Below are 18,702 nucleotides of genomic sequence, written 5' to 3'. Positions count from 1 at the left end.
GGATAGGTTTAAATGTTAGGGTTAGGGTTAGGTTTAGAGGTAGGGTTAGAGTTAGGTTTAGGGCTAGAGCTAGGGCTAGGGCTAGGGTTAGGGCTAGGGTTATTGTCGGGCTATTGCTAGGGCTAGGGCTAGGGTTAGGGTTAGGTCTAGGGCTAGGGCTAGGTTTTGGGCTAGGGCTAGGTTTAAGTCTAGGTTTAGGGTTAGGGTTAGTATTAGGCCTAGTGTTAGGGTTAGGGTTAGGTTTAGGGCTAGGGTTAGGTTTAGAGTTAATGTTAGGGCTAGGACTAGTGCTAGAGCTACGGGTAGTGTTAGAGTGAGGGTTATGGCTAGGGTTGGGTTAGGATTACGGCTAGGGCCAGGCATAGTTTTAGGTTTAGGATTAGGATTTGAGGTTGGGGTTGGGGTTAGGGTTAGGGTTAGGGTTAGGGGTTAGAGTTAGGTTTAGTGTTAGGGTTAGGGCTTGGGCAAGCAATAGGGCCAGAGCTAGTATTAGATTTCAGGTTAGTTTTAGTGTCGGAGCTAGGGCTAGGGTTATGTTTAGGTCTAGGGCTAGGGCTAGGGCTAGAGTTATGTCTAGGTGTAGGTCTAGGGCAAGGGCTAGGGTTAGAGTTGGTGCTAGGGTTATGGTTAGTTTTACTTGTTAGGGTTAGGTTTAGTGTTAGGGTTAGGTTTTAGGGTTAGGGTAAGTATTATTGTTTGGGGATAGGGTTAGGGTTAGGGTTAGGGGTTAGGTGTAGGGTTAGGTTAAGGGTTTTGGGTTAGGGTGAGCGTTAGGATAAAGGTTAGGGTTAGGGGTTAGGTTTAGGTTTAGGGGATAGGGTTGGGTTTAGGTTTAGGCTTAGGGTTAAAATTAAGGTTGATGTTAGGTGTTATGGCTAGGGTTAGTGTTAGGGTAAGGCTTAAGAGTTAGTCTTATGGTTAACTGTTAGAGTTAGGATGTGAAGTTTGGGGTTAGGGGTAAGGGTTAGCACTAAGGTTAGGGTAGGATTTGGTGTTACTGTTAGGGTTAGGGGTTTAGTGTTAGGTTCAGGGATAAGGGCTAGGGTTACGTTTAGGGTTAGTGGATAATGTGAGGTTTAGGGGTTAGGGTTAGGTTTTTTGTTAAGATTAGGGTTAAAGGTTAGGGTTAGGGTTCGGGTTAGGCTTATGGGCAAATGTTAGTGTTAGGGTGAGGATTAAGGGTTAGGATTAGGGTTAGGGTAGAAATACGGGTTAGAGTTAGGGTTAAGGGTTAGGATTTTGTTTATGTTTAGGATTAGGGTTAGAATTAGTGTTAAGGATAGTGGTTAGGGTTAGGGTTATGGTTAGGGGTTAGGGTTAAGCTTAGAGTTAGCGTTAGGTGTTAGCAGTTAGTGTTAGGGTTAGTCTTAGTGTTAGGGTTAGGATTAGGTTTAGGGTGTTGTTTTAGTGTTAGGGTTAAGGTTAAGGTTAGAGGTTAGGGTTAGGATTAAGGTTAGGGGTTAGGGTTAATGTTTGGGATTAGGGTTAGGTATTAGGGTTAGGTTTAGCATTAGTGTTAGGATTAGGATTAGGGTTTAGGGTTTGGATTAGGGGTAGGGTTAGCTTTACATATACGGTTAGGGTTAGAATTAGGGTTAGGGTTAGTGGTTAGTGTTAATATTAGGGTTAGAAGTTAGGGTGAGGGTTAGGGTTAGGGTTAGCATTAGGGTTAAGGTTCGCGGTTAGAGTTAGGGTTAGGGTTATGGTTTGGGGTTAGGTTTATTGTTAGGGTTAGGGGTTACGACTGTTAGGGTTAAAGTTATGGTTAGGGATAGTGTTAGGGTTAGTGTTCGGGCTAGGTTTAGGGCTAGGGCTATAGCTAGGGCTAGGGTTAGGTCTAGGTCTAGGGTTAGGGCTAGGGTTAGGGTTAGGGCTGGGGTTAGTTTTAGGGTGAGGGTTAGGGTTAGAGGTTAGTGGTAGTTTTAGGGTTAGGGTTTAACATTAGGACTAGGATTAGTGTTAGGTTTAGGAATAGGGGTTAGGGTTAGGGTTTAGTGTTAGGTTTATATTTATGGTTAGGGTTAGAATTATGATTAGGTTTAGGGGTTAGGGTTAGTGTTTGGGGTTATGGTAAGTTTAGTTTAGGGTTAGGGTTAAGGTTAGGGTTAGTGTAAGGGTTGTGTTAGGTTTAGGGTTAGGGTTATGGTTAGGGTTAGGGATTAGGTGTAGGTGTAGTGTTAGGGAGTTAGGGTTATGTTTGGGGTTAGGGGTTAGGGTTAAGTTTAGTGTTCTGGTTAGTGTTATGGTTAGGAATTGGGTTAGGTTTAGCGTTAGGTTTAGGTGTCAGGGTTATATTTAGAGTTAGTGTGAGGCCTTGGGATAGGGCTATCATAAGGGCTAGGGCTAAGGCTATGGCTAGGGCAAGGGTTAGGTCCAGGTTTGGGTTAGATCTAGGGTTAGACTTAGGCCTGGGGTTAGGGCTAGGGTTAGGCGTTAGGGTTATGGTTAAGGTTGGGGTTAGTGTTATGTTTAGGGTAATGGGTTAGGGTTAGGTTAAGGGTTAGGGTTAGGCCTTATGGATAGGGTTAGTCTAGTGTTAGGGATTAGGATTAGAGTTAGAGGTTAGGGTTGGGTTTAGGGTTACAGTTAGGGGTTAGTGTTAGGGTTAGGGTTTAGTGTTTGGGCTAAGGTTAGTGTTAGGGTTAGGATTACGGTTTAGGGTTAATGTTTAGGGTTAGGTTTATGTTCAGGGTTATGGTTAGAATTAGGATTAGGTTTAGGGGTTAGTGTTCAGGTTTGGGTTAGGGTTAGGGCTTAGAGTTATGGTAGATTTAGGTTAGGGTTAGGGTTAAGTTTAGGGTTAGTGTAACAGTTGTGTTAGGTGTAGGGTTAGGATTAGGGTTAGGGATTATGGGTACGTTTATTGTTAGGGGATTAGTGTTAGGGTTCGAGTTAGGGGTTAAGGTTAGGGTTAGTGTTCTGGTTAGTGTTCTGGTTAAGGATAGCGTTAGGGTTAGGTGTTAGAGTTAGGTTTAGGGTTAGTGTTAAGTGTTAGGTTTAGGATTAATGGTTAGGGTAGCATTTAGGTTTAAGGGTTAGCATAAGGTTTAAAGTTTAGTCTTAGGGTTAACTGTTATGGTTAGCGGTTTGGGGTTCAGGGTTAAGGATAGTGTAAGGTTAGGTGTTAGGGGTTAAAGTTTGGGGTTAGTTTTAGGGTTAAGGGCTTAGTTTTAGGTTTAGGGGTATAGGATAGGGTTTCGTTTAGTGTTAGGGGTAAATGTTAGTGTTCAGGTGTGGGTTAGGATTATGGATTTGGGTTAAGTTTAAGGGCAACTGTTAGGTTTATGTTTAGGATTAGGGTTAGAACTAGGGTTAGGAATAGGTGTAAGGTTTAGGGCTAGGGCTAGGGCTAGGTCTAGCAGTAGGATTAGGGCTAGGTCTAGGGTCAGGGTTAGTGCTAGGTTTAGGGTTAGTGTTAAGGTTAGGGCTAGGGTTAGGGCTAGGTTTAATGTTAGTCTTAGGGTTAGGTTTAGGGTTAGGTTTAAGTGTTAGGGTTAGGGGTTAGGGTTAGGGTTTGGATTAAGATTAGGGGTTAGGGTTAGGGTTATCATTGGGGGTTAGGATTAGGATTAGGGTTAGGGTTAGGGTCAGGGTTATGGTTTAGGGTGAGTGTTAGCGGTTAGGGTTAGAGGTAAGCGTTAGGGTTAGGATTAGTGGTTAGGGTTAAGGATTAGGATTAGCGTTAAGGGTTAAGGTTAGGTTTAGGGATAAGGGTTAGTATTAAGGTAAAGGTTTTGCATTAGGGTTAGAGTTAAGGGTTAGTGTTAGGGTTAATGGTTATGGTTAGCTTTAGGATTAAGGGTTAGGGTTAGGATTTGTGTTTTAGTTTTAGGGTTAGGTTTAAGCATTCAGTTTAGGCTTAGTGTTAAACTTAAGTGTGGTTGTTAGGCTTAGCGGTTAGGGTTAAGATCAGGGTTCAGGGTTAGTGTTAGGGTAAGAGGTTAGCGTTATGGGTGGGGTTTATGGTTAAGGTTAGGGTTAGGTCTAGGCTTTAGGGCAAGGTTTAGGGTTTGGTTGTTATGGTTATATTAGGAGTTTGGGTTAGAATTATGCGCTAAGGGTTGTTGTCATTGTAAGTGTTATGCATTATAGTTAGGTTAAGCAGTTAAAGTTATGCTTACTGTTAGGTTTAGTTGTTAAGGTGAGCAATAGGGTTAGGGTAAGGTGTTATGTTTAGGGTTAGGGTTATGGGTTAGAGGTAGTGATTATGCTTAGGGCATGGGCTCTGTCTGCACTAGGGGTGGTTAGGGTGCTGGGATTGTCACCAGGAATCCACTCTACCATACTCTGGGTATGAGCTCCTGGGTCTCATGCAGAACACAGTAGCACAGCCTCCTTTGACGCATGGCATGGGAGGATTGTAGGCTTTCTTAACTCTGAGAATCAAGAAGTCTGAGAATTAGGTTTAGGGTTTGGATTATGTTTAGGGTTAAGGATTAAGTTTAGTGTTAAGGTGAGGGTCTGAGGTTAGTGGTTAGGGTTAGGATTAGGGTACTTGTTTCTTTAGGGTTAAGGCTAGAGATGTTGTAAGTGGTAGTGTTAGGCTTAGAGTTGTCATTAGGCTTAGGGTTAGTGTTTTACAATTAGTGTTATGGTTTAGGTACCGTTATGGTTATGGGTTAGGGTTAGATTTGGAAGTTAGTGGTTGGGTTTAGCATTAGGGTTAGGGTTAGGGTTAGCAATAGGGTTAGGTTTAGGTGTTATGGTTAGGGTTAAGGGTAGCGGTTAAGTTTAGGGATTAGGGTTAACGCATAGGCCCTATCTGCTCTACACGGGGTCGAGAACAGGGAACATCACCGGGACCCCACTCCATTGTACCCAGGGCATGGGACCCTGCCTCTCACTTGGGATACTGGGGTGGAGCCTCATCTCACGCACGGCTTGGGTTGGTTGTAGGCTTGCTTATGTCTGCGAATGGAAGAAGTGTGAGAATTACATTTAGGATAATGGCAAGGGGTTAAGATTATGGTTAGGATTAGGGATTAGGAGTAGGTTTAGGGGTTAAGGTTAGGGTTAGGGGTTAGAGTTAAGGTTAGGGGTTAGAGTTAAGGTTAGGGATTAGAGTTAGGGTTGGCTGTTAGAGTCAGGGGTTAGGTTTAGGGTTAGGTGTTAGGGTTAGTGTTAGGGCTTAGATTTAGCAGTTAGATTAAGGGCACAGGACCTGTCTATCTATGGTGAGAGGGGGGTGGGCAGGGTCACTGCGACACCACTCCATCGTACCCTGGGCCTAGGGCCCTGACTGTCATGCAGCACTCAGGTGGAGCCTCATCTCATGCATGCAATGGTTGGATTACAGGCTTGCTTAGCTCTGAGAATGGAAGAAGTGTGAGAAACAGAGTTAGGGTTAGGGTTAAGGGTTAGGAGTTAGGGGTTAGGGTTAGTGTTAGTGTTAGGGGTTAAGGGTTGCAGTTAGCATTAAGGTTAGGGTTTAGGGGTAGGGTTAGTTTTAGGGGTAGGGTTAGGATTAGGGTCATTGGTTAGGGTTAGCATTAGATGTTAGGTTTAGCATTAGGGTTAGGGTTGGGTGTTATGTTTAGGGCTAGGGTCAGGGATTAGGTTTACGGATTCGGCTTAGTACATGGGCCCTATATGATCTATCAGGGGTGTTGAAATGGGAAAATCGCTGGGGTCCCACTTCATCATACCCTGGACCTTGGGCCCAGACCTACATGCAAACATGGAGCCTCATCTTACGCATGGCATGGCTGTATTGTAGGCTTCCTTAACTCTGAGAAGGGAAGAAGTTCGAGAATTAGGGTTAGGGTTATGATTAGGGGTTTGAGGTTAGGGGTCAGGGTTGGTGTTAGGGTTAGTGGTTAGGGGTTAGGGATTGGGGTTAGTGTTCGGGTTGGGGGTTTGGTTTTAGTTTTAGGGGTATGGTTAGGGTCAGGTTTAGGCGTTAGTGTTAGGGTTAGGGTTAGGGCTTAAGGTTAGGGTTAGGGTTAAGGGTTAGGATTAGGGTTTAGAGTTAAGGTTAGCATTAAGTTTAAACGTTAGTGTTAGGGTTAATGGTTACTGTTAGGTTTAGAAGATAGCTGGGGCCCCACTTCATCACATCCTGGGCCTTGGGCCCAGACCTATATGCAAGAATACATGGAGCCTCATCTCACACATGGCATGGCTGGATTCTAGACATGCTTAACTCTGAGAACGGAATAAGTGTGAGAAATAGGGTTAGGGTTAGTGTTAGGGTTAGGGGTTAGGGTTTATGTTTCGCATTAGGATTAGGGTTTAGGTTTAGGGTCAGGCTTACGGGTAGGGTTAGGGTTAGGGTTTAGGGTTTGGGTTAGGGTTAGGGTAAGGTGTTAGGGTTAGCATTAGGTTTTTTGGTTAGCATTAGGGTTAGGATTAGGTGTTATTTTTAGGGTTAGGGTGAGGGATTAGGGTTTCAGATTCAGATTAAGACATGGGCCCTATATGATCTATCTGGGATGGGGAACTGGGAAGATCGTCTGGGCCCCACTCCATTGCACACAGGGCATGGGCCCCAGCCTTTCATATAGGACACAGGGGCAGAGCCTCATCTCATGCATGGCATGGGTGGATTGTAGGATTCTTTAACTTTTCGAATTGAAGAAGTCTGAGAATTAGATTTGGGGTTAGGGTAAGATGTTAGGATTAAGGTTAGGGTTAGGTGTTAGGGACTAGGATTAGGTTTAGGGGTTATGGTTAGAGGTTAGAATTAGGGTTAGTGTTACTGTTAAGCTTAGGGATTAGGACTATGTTTAGTGGTTAGGTTTAGGTTTAGGATGAGGGACTATAGTGAGGGTTAGGTCTTAGGGTTACTGTTAGGAGTTAGGCTCATGGGTTATGGTCGGGGCGAGGGGTTCGGGTTATTGTTGGGTTAGGGCTCAGTTCTACTGATTAGTGTTATGGCAAGTGCCCTGTCTAATCTATAAGGCACTGGCAGTGTGGCTGCATCCCCACTCCATTGTACCCTGGGATTTAGGCTCTGACTGTCACGTAAGACTCAGGCAGAGCCTCATCTCACGCATGGCATGACTAGATTGTAGGTTTGCTTAACCCCTAGAATGGAAGAAGTGTGAGCATTAGGTTTATGGTTAGGATTAGGGTTAGGGTTTAGGATTAGGTTTAGTGTTAGGGTAAAGGGATAGTGTTAGGAATATGGTTAGGGTTTGGGGCTAACATTAGTGTTAGGGCTAGGGTTTTGGGTTATGGGTTAGGGTTAGGGTCATTGTTTGGTTAGGGTTAGGGCTAGGTTCATTGTAAGGGGTAGGGTTCAGGTTAGGGTAGTATTTAGCGTTAGGGTGAGGGTTAGCGTTTTAGTGGTAGTGGTAGTGGTTACACTTTTGGTTATGGGTTTGTGTTAGAGTTAAGGGTTTGGGGTTGGGCTTAGTGTTAGGGATAGGGTTAAGTGTTAGTTTGAGAAGTTAGAGTTAAGCTTAGGGTTAGGTACAGGGGTTTGGTTTAGCCTTAGGGTTAGAGTTAGGGTTAGAGTTATAGATTAGGGTTAAGGCATGGGCCATATCTGCTCTATGTGGGATTGGGACTTCGAGCATGGCCGGGAACACACTCCTTTGTACCCAGGTCATGGGACCCTGGCTCTCATGTGGGATACAGGGGCAGAGCGTCATCTCAGGCATGTGATGTGTTGGATGCAAGCTTGCTTATTTCTTTGAATGGAAGAAGTGTGAGAATTACATTTAGGGTTGGGGTAACTGGGATTATGGTTAGCGATAGGGTCTCCGGTTAGGGTTAAGGTTAAGGTTTAGGGTTAGTGTTGGGTGTTAGGGTCAGAGGTTAAGGGTTAAGTTTAGGGTTAGGGTTTAGGGTTAGTGTTAGGGCTTAGATTTAGTGGTTAGTTTAAGGGCACAGGACTTGTCTAATCTAAGTGAGAGGGATGCGGACAGGATCACCACGACACCACACCATAGTACCCTGAGCTTTTGGCCCTGACCCTGATGCATGACTCAGGTGGAGTCTAATCTCATGCATAGCATTGCTGGGCTGTAGGTTTGCTTAACTCTGAGAATGGAAGAAGTGTGAGAATTAGGGTTAGGGGTTTGAGGTTAGGGGTTAGGGTTAGGGGTTAGGGGTTGGAGTTAGTGTTAGGGTAAGGGTGGTTGTTTGGTTAGGGTTAGGGCTAGAGATGTTATAAGTGGTAGAGTTAGGCTTAAGGTTGTCATTAAGGTTAGGGTTAGGGTTAGTGTTTTATAGTTAGTGTTATGGTTTCGGTACTACGGTTATGGTTATGGATTAGGGTTAGAGTTAGGGATTAGAGGTTTAGTTTAGTGTTAGGGTTAGTGTTAGCGTTAGCAATAGGGTTAGGTTTAGGTGTTATGGTTAGGGGTAGCAGTTAGGGTTAGAGATTAGGGTTAACGCATGTGCCGTATCTGCTCTAAACTGGGTCGAGAACAGGGAGCATCACCGGGACCCCACTCCGTTGTACCCAGGGCATGGGACCCTGACTAACTTGGGATACTAGGGCAGAGCCTCATCTCACACATGGCTTGGGTTGGTTGTAGGCTTGTTTATCTCTGCGAATGGAAGAAGTGTTAAAATTACATTTAAGATAAGGGTAAAGGGTTGGGATTATGGTTAAGATGAAGGATTAGGAAGAGGTTTAGGGGTTAGGGTAAGGGTTAGGGGTTAGGGTTAACATTAGTGTTTAGAGGTAGTGTTTGGGTTTACGGTCAGGAGTTAGCATTTGGGTTAGGTGTTAGTGTTAGTGTTAGGGCTTAGATTTAGTGGTTAGTTTAAGGGCACAGGACCTGTTTATCTATGGTGACAGGGGAGCGGGCAGGGATGCTGTGACACCACTCCATCGTACCCCGGACCTAAGGCCCTGACTGTCATGCAGCACTCAGACATATCCTCATCTCATGCATGGCATGTCTGGATTGCAGGCTTCTCTAACTCTGAGAATGGAAGAAGTGTGAGAATTAGATTTAGGGTTATAGTTAGGGTTAGGGGTTGGGTTAGGGTTAGGGTTTAGGGTTCGGGTTAGGGTTAGGGTCAGGGGTTAAGGGTAGCATTAGGTGTTAGTGTTAGCATTAGGGTTATGGTTAGGTGTTATGTTTAGGGTCAGAGTCAGTGTTTAGGGTTACGAATTCGGGTTAGGACATGGGCCCTATTTGATCTATCAGTGGTGGGGAACTGGGAAGATCGTCAGGGCCCCACTCCATTGTAACCAGGTCATGGGCCCCTGCCTTTCATGTAGGACACAGGGGCAGAGCCTCATCTCACACATGGTACGGGTGGATTGTAGGCTTTCTTATCTTTTCAAACTGAGGAAGTCTGAGAATTGGATTTGGGGTTAGAGTAAGGGCTTAGGATTAAGGTTAGGGTTAGGTTTTCAGGACTAGGATTAGGTTTAGGGGTTACAGTTAGAGGTTAAAATTAGTGTTAACATTATAGTTACAGTTAGGGATTAGGATTATGTTTTGTAGTTAGGTTTACATTTAGGGTGAGGGGTGAGGGTTAGATTCAGGAATTAGGGTTACTGTTTCGAATTAGGTTGATGGGTCTCAGTCAGGGTTTGGAGTTCCGGTTAGTGTTAGCTTAGATTTACTGATTAGTGTCAGGGCACATGCCCTGTCTAATCTATGGGGCACTGGGTGTGTGGAGCGTGGTTTCATCCCCACTCCATTGTACCCTGGGCCTTGGGCTCTGACTGTCTCACAGGACTCAAGCAGAGCCTCCTCTTATGCATGGCATGGCTAGATTGTAGGCTTGCTTGACTACTATTATGAAAGAAGTGTGAGAATTTGATTTATGGTTAAGATTAGGATTAGAGTTTAGGATTAGTTATAAGGTTAGTGTAAAGGGTTAGGGTTAGGAATATGATTAGGGTTTGGGACTAAGGTTAGTGTTAGGGCTAGGGTTTAGGGTTAGGGTCGGTGTTTGGTTAGGGTTAGGGCTAGGTTCATTGTAATAGGTAGGGTTAGGGTTAGGGTTGTGGTTAGGGTTATGGTGAGGTTTAGCTTTTCAGGGTTAGTGTTAGTGTTTAGGTATTACGTTTTGGTTACGCGTTTGTGTTAGGGTTACGAGTTAGTGATTGGGATTAGGGTTACTGTTAGGGATGAGGGTTAGTTTGAGAGGTTAATGTTAAGCTTAGTGTTAGGTTTAGGAGTAGGTTTAGCAATAGGTTTAGGGTTAGGGGTTAGAGTTAGGGATTAGGGTTAAGGCATGGGCCCTGTCTGCTCTATGCAGCGTCGAGACTGGGAGCGTCACTGGGACCCCACTCCATTGTACCCAGGTCATGCGATCCTGGCTGTCATGTGGGACACAAGGGCAGAGCGTTCTGTCACGCATGGCATTTGCTGTTTGTAGGTTTGGTTATTCCTGTGAATGAAAGAAGTGTGAGAATTACATTTAGGTTTAGGGTAGTGGGTTAGAATTATCGTTAGGGATAGAGTCTGTGGTTAGGGTTTAGAGTTAGTGTTGGGGGTTAGGGTCAGGGGTTAGGTTGAAGGTTAGGTGTTAGGGTTAGTGTTAGCGCTTAGATTTAGCAGTTAGTTTAAGGGCAGAGGACCTGTGTAATCTATGGTAAGAGGGGTGCGATAAGGGACACCGTGACAGCACACCATCATACACTGGGTCTTGGGCCCTGACCTTCATGCAGACCTCAGGTGGAGTCTAATTCCACTCATGGCATGGCTGGATTGTAAGCTTGCTTAACTCTGAGAATGGAAGAAGTGTGAGAATTAGGGTCAGGGTTAGGGTTAGGGGTTAAGGGTTGTGGTTAGTGTTAGGATTAAGGTTAGGTGTTAGGTTTAGGGGTTAGGGTTAGGGTTAGGTTTAAGGTTAGTGGTTAGTGTTAGGGTTAGGGCTGGGGTTAACGTTAGAGTTAAGGGTTAGGATAAGGGTTAAAGGTTAGGATTAGGGTTAGGGTTAAGTGTTATGGTGAGGGTTAACCGTCAGGGTTAAGGATACCTGTTAGGGTTAGGTTTTATGGTTAGGGTTAAGGGTTCAGGTTAGCATTAGGGTTAGAGTTAAGGGTTAGAGTTAGGATTAAGGGGTTAGAGTTAGGTTTAGGGTTCATAGTTAAGGTTAGGGTTAGGGGTTAGTGTTAGGTTTAGAGGCAGTGTTAGGTCTAGGTTTTAAGGTAAGGGTTAGGTTTAGGGTTAAGTGTTTGGGTTAGGTTTAAGGGTTAGGGTTAGGATTAGGGTTAAGTGTTAGTGTTACAGTTAGGGTTTAGGGTTTAGGGTTAGGGTTAAGGGTTAAGGGTTAGAGTTAGGGTTAGGGTATAGGGTTAGCGGTAAGGTTAAAGTTAGGGTTAGGTTTAGGGTTTTTCTTAGTGTTATGTTTAGGGTTATCAGTTTCGGTTAGGTTTAGGGTTTAGCAGTTATAGTTATGGCTAGAATGTAAGGTTAGTGTTATGAGATAGGGGTTGTTGTTAGGGTAAGGGTTATGCATTAATGTTAGGTTAAGGGGTTAGGGTTAGGATTATGGTTAGGGTTATGTTTTAAGGTGAGCAATAGGGTTACAGTTAGGTGGTACGTTTAGAGTTACGGTTATGAGATAGGGGTAGTGTTTATGCTTAGGGCAAGGGCCCTGTCTACACTAGGTTGGTGGATTAGGGAGCTGGGATTGTCGCTGGGAACCCCTTCTATTGTATGCTGTGTATAGGCCCATAGGTTTCATGCAGTACACAGTGGCAGGGCCTCCTTTCATGCATGGCATGGGAGGATTGTAGTCTTGCTTAACTCTCAGAATGGAAGAACTGTGAGAATTATGGCTATGGTTTGGGTTAGGGGTTTGGGATTAGGGGTTAGGATTAGTGTTAGTGTTAGGGGTTAAGGGTTAAGGTTAGTGTTAGGGATAGGGGGTTAGGTGTTAGGGTTAGGGTTAAGGGTTAGGGTTAGGGTTAATGGTTAGGGTTAGTTTTAAGTTTAAGGGATAGGGTTAGGGGTTAGTGTTAGTGTTAAGTGTTCAGGTTAGGGTTAGAGTTAAGATTTATGGTTAGGGTTAGTGTTTAGGGTTAGGATCAGGGTTCAGTGTTAGTGTTAGGGTAAGGGTTTAGGTTTAGGTTTAGGGGTTAGGGTTAGGTTTAATGTTAGGTCTAGGCTTTAGACCAAGGTTTAGGAAATAGGCGTTATGATTATGGCTAGGAGGTAGTGTTAGAATTATGGGATAGGGGTTCTTCTCAGGGTAAGTGTTATGCATTAAGGTTAGTTTAAGGGGTTAAAGTTAGGGTTACAGTTAGGTTTACATGTTACAGTGAGCAACAGATTTAGGGTTAGGTGTTATGTTTAGGGTTAGGGATACGGGTTAGGGGTAGTGTTTATGCTTAGGACATGGGCTTTGTCTGGACTAGGGGGGCATGTTAGGAGGCTGGGATTGTCGCCGGAAAGGCCCTGTATCCTATGCTGGGTATGGGCCCCTGGGTTTCATGCAGGGCACAGTGGCAGAGCTTTCTTTCTCGCATGGCATGGGAGGTTAAGGTTAGGCTTTCCTAATTCTGAGAAAGCAAGAAGTCTGACAATTAGATTTAGGGTTAGGATTATGGTTGGGGTTAGGGATTAAGATTAGTGTTGGGGTGAATGCTTAGTGTTAGGGGTTACGGTTAGGACTAGGGTTAAGTTTTGTGTTCATGGTTATGGTTAGGGATACGGGTTAGGGTTATGGTTGGTGGTTAGGGTTAGGGTCAGGGATAGGTCTAGGCCTTGGGGTGAGGGTTAGGGTGAGGGTTAGGGTTAAGGTTTATGGATACCTTTAGGTATTAGGATTATTGCTAAGGGTTAAGGTTAGGCTTAGGTTTTAGGGTTATGTTTTGGGGTTAGGTTTAGAGTTGTTCGTAGGGTTAAGGTTAGGTTTAGCGGTTTAGGGTTAGGGTTAGGGTTTAGGTGTTACGGTTATGGCTAGGAGGTAGGGTTAGAGTTATGGAATAGTGGCTGTTTTTAGGGTAAGGGTTATGCATTAAGGTTAGGTTAAGGGTTGGGTTAAGGTTAGGGTTATGGTTAGGTTTATGTGTTAAGGTGAGCAATAGGGTTAGGGTTAGATGTTATGTTTATGGTTTGGGTTATGGGTTAAATGTAGTGTCTATGCTTAGGGCACGGGCCCTGTCTGCACTAGGGGCATGGGTTAGGGTGCTGGGATTGATGCCAGGAACACACTCTCTCGTATGCTGGATATGGGCCCTTGGGTTTCATTTAGGACACAGTGGCAGAGCATCCTTTCACGCATGGCATGGGATGATTGTAGGCTTTCTTAACTCTAAGAATGGAAGAAGTCTGAGAATTAGATTTAGGTTTAGGATTATGGATAGGGTTACGGATTAATGTTAGTGTTAGCATGAGGGTGTAGGTATAGAGGTTAGGGTTAGGGTTAGGGTGGTTGGTTAGGGTTAGGGCTAGAGATGTTATAAGTGGTAGGGTTAAGCTTAGGGTTATCATTAGGGTTACGGTTAGGGTTAGTGTTTTACAGTTAGTGTTATGGATTAGGTACTACCGTTATGGTTACGGGTAAGGGTTAGAGTTAGGGTTTAGAGGTCGGGTTCAGTGTTAGGGTTAGGGTTAGTAATAGGGTTAGGGTTAGGTGTTATTCTTAGGGTTAGGGATAGCGGTTAGGCTTAGGGATTAGGGTTAACGCATGGGTCCTATCTGCTCTATGCGGGGTCGGGAACAGGGAGCATCACTGGGACCCTACTCCATTGTACCGAGGGCATGGGACCCTGCCTCTCACTTGGGATACTGGGGCAGAGCCTCGTCTCACGCATGGCTCGGGTTGGTTGTAGGCTTGCCTATCTCTGCGAATGGAAGAAGTGTGAGAATTACATTTAGGATAATGGTAAGGGTTTAAGATTATGGTTTGAGTTAGGGATTAGGAGTACGTTTAGGGGTTAGTGTTAGGATAAGGGATTAGGGTTAAGGTTGGGGTTTAGAGTTAGTGTTGGGGGTTAGGGTCCTGGGTTAGGTTTAGGGTTAGCTGTTAAAGTTAGTGTTAAGGCTTAGATTTAGTGGTTAGTTTAACGGTATAGGACCTGTCTATCTATTGTGAGAGACGGGCAGACAGGGTCGCTGTGACACCAATCCATCGTACCCTGCATCTAAGGCCCTGACTGTCATGCAACCTTCAGGTGGAGCCTCATCTCAGGCATAGCACGGCTTGATTGTAGGTTAGTTTAACTCTGAGAATGGAAGAAGTGTGAGAATTAGACTTAAGATTAGACTTAAGGTTAGTGTTAATGTAGGGTTAGGGTTAGGGTTTAGGGTTTGGGTTAGGGTTAGGGTCAGGGGTTAGGGTTAGCATGACGTGTTAGAGTTAGGGGATTCAGGTTAGGACATGGGCCCTATCAGATCTATCAGGGGATGAGGAAATGGGAAGATCGCCAGTGCCCCACTCCACCATACCCAAGGCATGGGCCCCTGAGTTTCATGTAGGACACAGGGCCAGAGCCTCATCTCACGCATGGCATGGGTGGATTGCAGTCTTCCTTAACCTTTCAAACTGAAGAAGATTGAGAATTACATTTGGGGTTAGGGTAAGCGGTTAGGATTAAGGTTAGCATTGGGTGTTAGGGACTAGGATTAGGTTTAGGGGTTACGGTTAGAGATTACAATTAGGGTTAGGGTTACTGTTAGGGTTAGGGATTAGGACTATGTTTAGTAGTTAGGTTTAGGTTTAGGGTGAGGGGTTATGTTTAGGTTTCAGGATTAGGGGTTACTGTTAGGAGTTAGGTTCCTGGGTTACGGTTTGGGCTAGGGGTTCAGGTTAGTGTTAGCTTAGGTTTAATGATTAGCTTAATGATTAGGGTTAGGGGTTAGGGTTAGGTTTAGGGTTTTTCATTGGGTTAATGTTCAGGTTACTGGTTTAGGGTTAAGGTTAGGCTTTAGGTGTTATGGTTATGGCTAGAAGGTAAGGTTAAAGATATGGGCTAGGTATTTTTGTTAGGGTAAGTTTTATGGATGAAGGTTAAGGGGTTAGGATTAGGGTAACATTTAGGTTTATGTGTTAAGGTGAGCAGTAGGGTTAGGGTTAGGATTTATTTTTACGGTTATGGTTATGGGTTAGGGGTAGTGTTGATGCTTATGGCACCGGCCCAGTCTGCAGTAGAAGGGGGGGTTAGGGGGCTGGGATTGTCGCCGGGAAGCCCTTCTATCATATGCTGAGTATGGGCCCATGGGTTTCATGCAGGACACAGTGGCAGAGCCTCCTTTCACGCATGGCATGGGAGGATTGTAGGCTTGCTTAACTCTGAGAATGGAAGAAGTGTGAGAATTAGATTTAGGGTTAGGGTTAAGGTTAGGGTTTAAGGTTTGGGTTAGGGTTAGGGTCAGGGGTTAGGGTTAGCATTATGTGTTAGGGTTAGCATTAGGGTTAGGGTTAGGTGTTATGTTTAGGGTTAGAGTCCGTGGTTAGGGTTACAGATTTGGGTTAGGACATAGGCCCTATCTGATCTATGAGCGGTGGGGAAAGGGAAGATAGCTGGGGCCCCACTCCATTGTACTCAGGGCATGGGCCCCTGCCTTTCATGTAGGACACAGGGGCAGAGCCTCATCTCACGCATGGCCTGGGTGGATTATAGGCTTCCTTAACTCTGCAAACTGAAGAAGTCTGAGATTTACATTTGGCGTTAGCGTAAGGGTTAGGATTAAGGTTAGCACGGGATGTTAGGGACTAGGATTAGGCTTAGGGGTTACGGTTAGAGGTTAGAAATAGGGATAGATTTACTCTTATGGTTAGATATTCGGATTATGTTTAGTAGTTAGGTTTATGTTTAGGGTGAGGGTTATGTTTAGGTTTCGGGATTAGTGTTACTGTTAGGAGTTAGGTTCCTGGGTTACTATTAGGGCTAGGTGTTCGGGTTAGTATTAGCTTAGGTTTAATTATTAGTGTCAGGGCACAGGCCATGTCTAATCTATGGGGGACCAGAGGTGTGGAGAGTGGTTGTGTCCCCACTGCATCATACCCTGGGCCTTGGCTCTGACTGTCACACAGGACTCAGACAGAGCCTCATCTCACGCATGGCATGGCTGGATTTTAAGGTTGCTTAACTCTGAGAATGGAAGAAGTGTGAGAATTAGGGTTAGGGTTAAGTTTAGGGGTTGGGGTTGGGGTTGAGGTTAGGATTGTTGTTAGGGTTCTGGTTAGGGGTTTAGGTTTAGTGTTAGGGGTTAGGGTTAGGGTTAGGGTTTAGTGTTAGGGTTAAGGTTAGGGTTAATAGTTAGGGGTAGAGTTTAGGGTTAGGGGTAGGGTAAGGTTAGGGTTATGGTTTAGTGTTACTGTTAGGGTCATTGTTAGGGTTAGGGTTGTTAGGGTTAAGGATAAAGTTAGTGGTTTTGATTGTGTTAGTGTAAGGGTGAGAGATTTTGAGTTAGTGTTAGAGTTTAGGTGTTAAGGTTATAAATAGGGGTTAGTGTTAGTGTTAAGGGGTAGGGTTTGGGCTTAGGGTTAGGGTTACTTTTAGGGTTAGGTTTAGGCTTTGGTGTTAGCATTAAGGTTAGGATTAGGTGGTATGGGTATGATTAGAGTGATGGGTGAGAGCTAGGGTTTAGGGTTAGGGAATGGACACTATCTGCTCTATGGGGGGGGGTCAGGAGCTGGGAGCATTTCTGGTACCCGACTCCATCGTACGGAGGGCAAGGGTCCCTGCCTTTCATGTGAACATAAGGGTGCAGCTTCATTTCACGCTTGGCATGAGGGTATTGTAGGCTTGCTTAACTCTGATAATGGAAGAAGCATGATATTTAGATTTAGGGTTAGGGTTAGGGGTTAGGATTTGTGTTAGGAATAGAGTGAGGGGATAGGGTTAGGGTTAGGAATTAGGATTAGTTTTAGGAGTTAGGGTTAGGGTGACCAATTACCGTTAAGATTAGTGCTTAAGTTTAGTGTTAGGGGTTAGAGTCAGTGGTTTGGTGAGGATTATGTTTAGGGTTAGTGCTTAGGTTTAACGTTTATGTTTAGGCTCGAGCCTTGTCTACTCTATGAGGGCTCGGGGGCAGAGAGCGTCACAGGGATCCCACTCCAGCTTACCCCAGCTATGAGGCCCTGACTATCAAGCAGGACATGGGCAGAGCTTCATCTCACAAATAGCATGGCTGGGTTGTAGTCTTGCTTAACTCTGAGAGTGGAAGAAGTGTGAGAAGTTCTTTCAAACACAATGAAGAAAGAGTCATTTCATAGGAAGAGGGTAACTCAGCTTGAGAGGAGTCATGAACAAGAACCCTTACATTCACGGAGAGAAAGCCACTATAAAGAGGTGGATTGTAGGATTGACCTAATGCCTAACACTAACCCTAACCCCTAATTTGAACCCTAACCCCAATCCCAACTTACACCCGGACTCCAACCTCTAACCCTAACTGTAACCCTAACCCCAACCCCAACCCTAACCCCAACCACAACTCTAATTTTAACCCTAAGCCCTAACCCTAACCCCAAACGCCACGCTAATGCTAAACTTAACCATAACCCCTAACACTAATCCTAACTGTAACCCTACTTCCTAGCCATAACTGTAACACCTAAACCCTTACCCTAAACCATTAACCCTAACCACAACCCTACAAACAACCCTAACCCTAACTCTCACCTCTAGCCCTAACACTAACCCCTAAACCCTAAACCTAAACCCAACCCTAACCCTCACCCTAACACTATTCCTCAACTTAACATTAACCCTAACCATTAATCTCTAACCCCTAACCCTGCCACTAACCCTAATCCCTAACCCCAATCCCCTAACCCTAACCCTAATTCTCACACTTCTTCCATTCTAAGAATTAAGCAAGTCTAAAATCCAGCCATCCTATGCATGAGATGAGGCTGCACCTGAGTCTTGCATGTAGGTCTGGGCCTAATGCAGGGGTAAAATGGGGTGGTGTCATGGCGATCCTCTCCATACCCCTCTCACCATAGATTAGACAGGTCCTGTGCCCTTAAATTAACTAAATAATAAACTAAATCTGAGCCCTAACACTAACCTTAACCCATAACCCTGAACCTAACCCCTGACCCTAACACCCTACACTAACTCTAAACCCTAACCTTAACCCTAACCACAGACCCTATCCCTAACCATAATCCTAACCGGTTACCCTAACCCTAAATTTAATTCTCACACTTCTTCCATTTGCAGAGGTAAACAAGCCTACCACAAACACATGCAATGTGTGAGATGACGCTCCACCCCTGTATCCCACATGAGAGTCAAGGTCCCATGAAATGGGCACAACCAAGTGAGGTCCTGGCGATGATCCCAGTCCCGACCCCACATAGAGCATATAGGGCCCATGCCTTCATCCTAATCCGTCACTCTAACCCCTAACCCTAAGCCTAAAGCTAAACCTACGAACTAAACCTAACCCTCAGCTTAACCCTAACCTCTCAAACTAACCCTCATCCCTAACCCTAACCCCAACCTCTAACCCCTAACACTGACACGAACCCATAGCCAAAACTGTAATACATAAACAATAACACTAACCGTAAAACGCTATCCCTAACTCTTACCCTAACCACATACCTAACCCTAACCCCACCCCTTACAATGAACCTAGCCCTAACCCTAACCGAACAACGACCCTCACCCTAACCCCTAACCCTAAACCTAAGCACTAACACTAACGTTAGCCCCTAACCCTAATGATATTCCTAATCCTAACCCTTTACCCTAAACCTAAACCTAAACCCTAACCCTAATCCTAACCCAAAATATAATTCTCACACTTCTCCCATTCTAGAATTTAAGCAAGCCTACAATCTAGCCATGCCATGCGTGAGATGAGGCTCAGCCTG

This window comes from Lemur catta, unplaced genomic scaffold (genome assembly GCF_020740605.2).
Source record: "Lemur catta isolate mLemCat1 unplaced genomic scaffold, mLemCat1.pri scaffold_43_ctg1, whole genome shotgun sequence".
NCBI classification, from domain to species: Eukaryota; Metazoa; Chordata; class Mammalia; order Primates; family Lemuridae; genus Lemur; species Lemur catta.
This window is presented reverse-complemented; position numbering follows the sequence as displayed.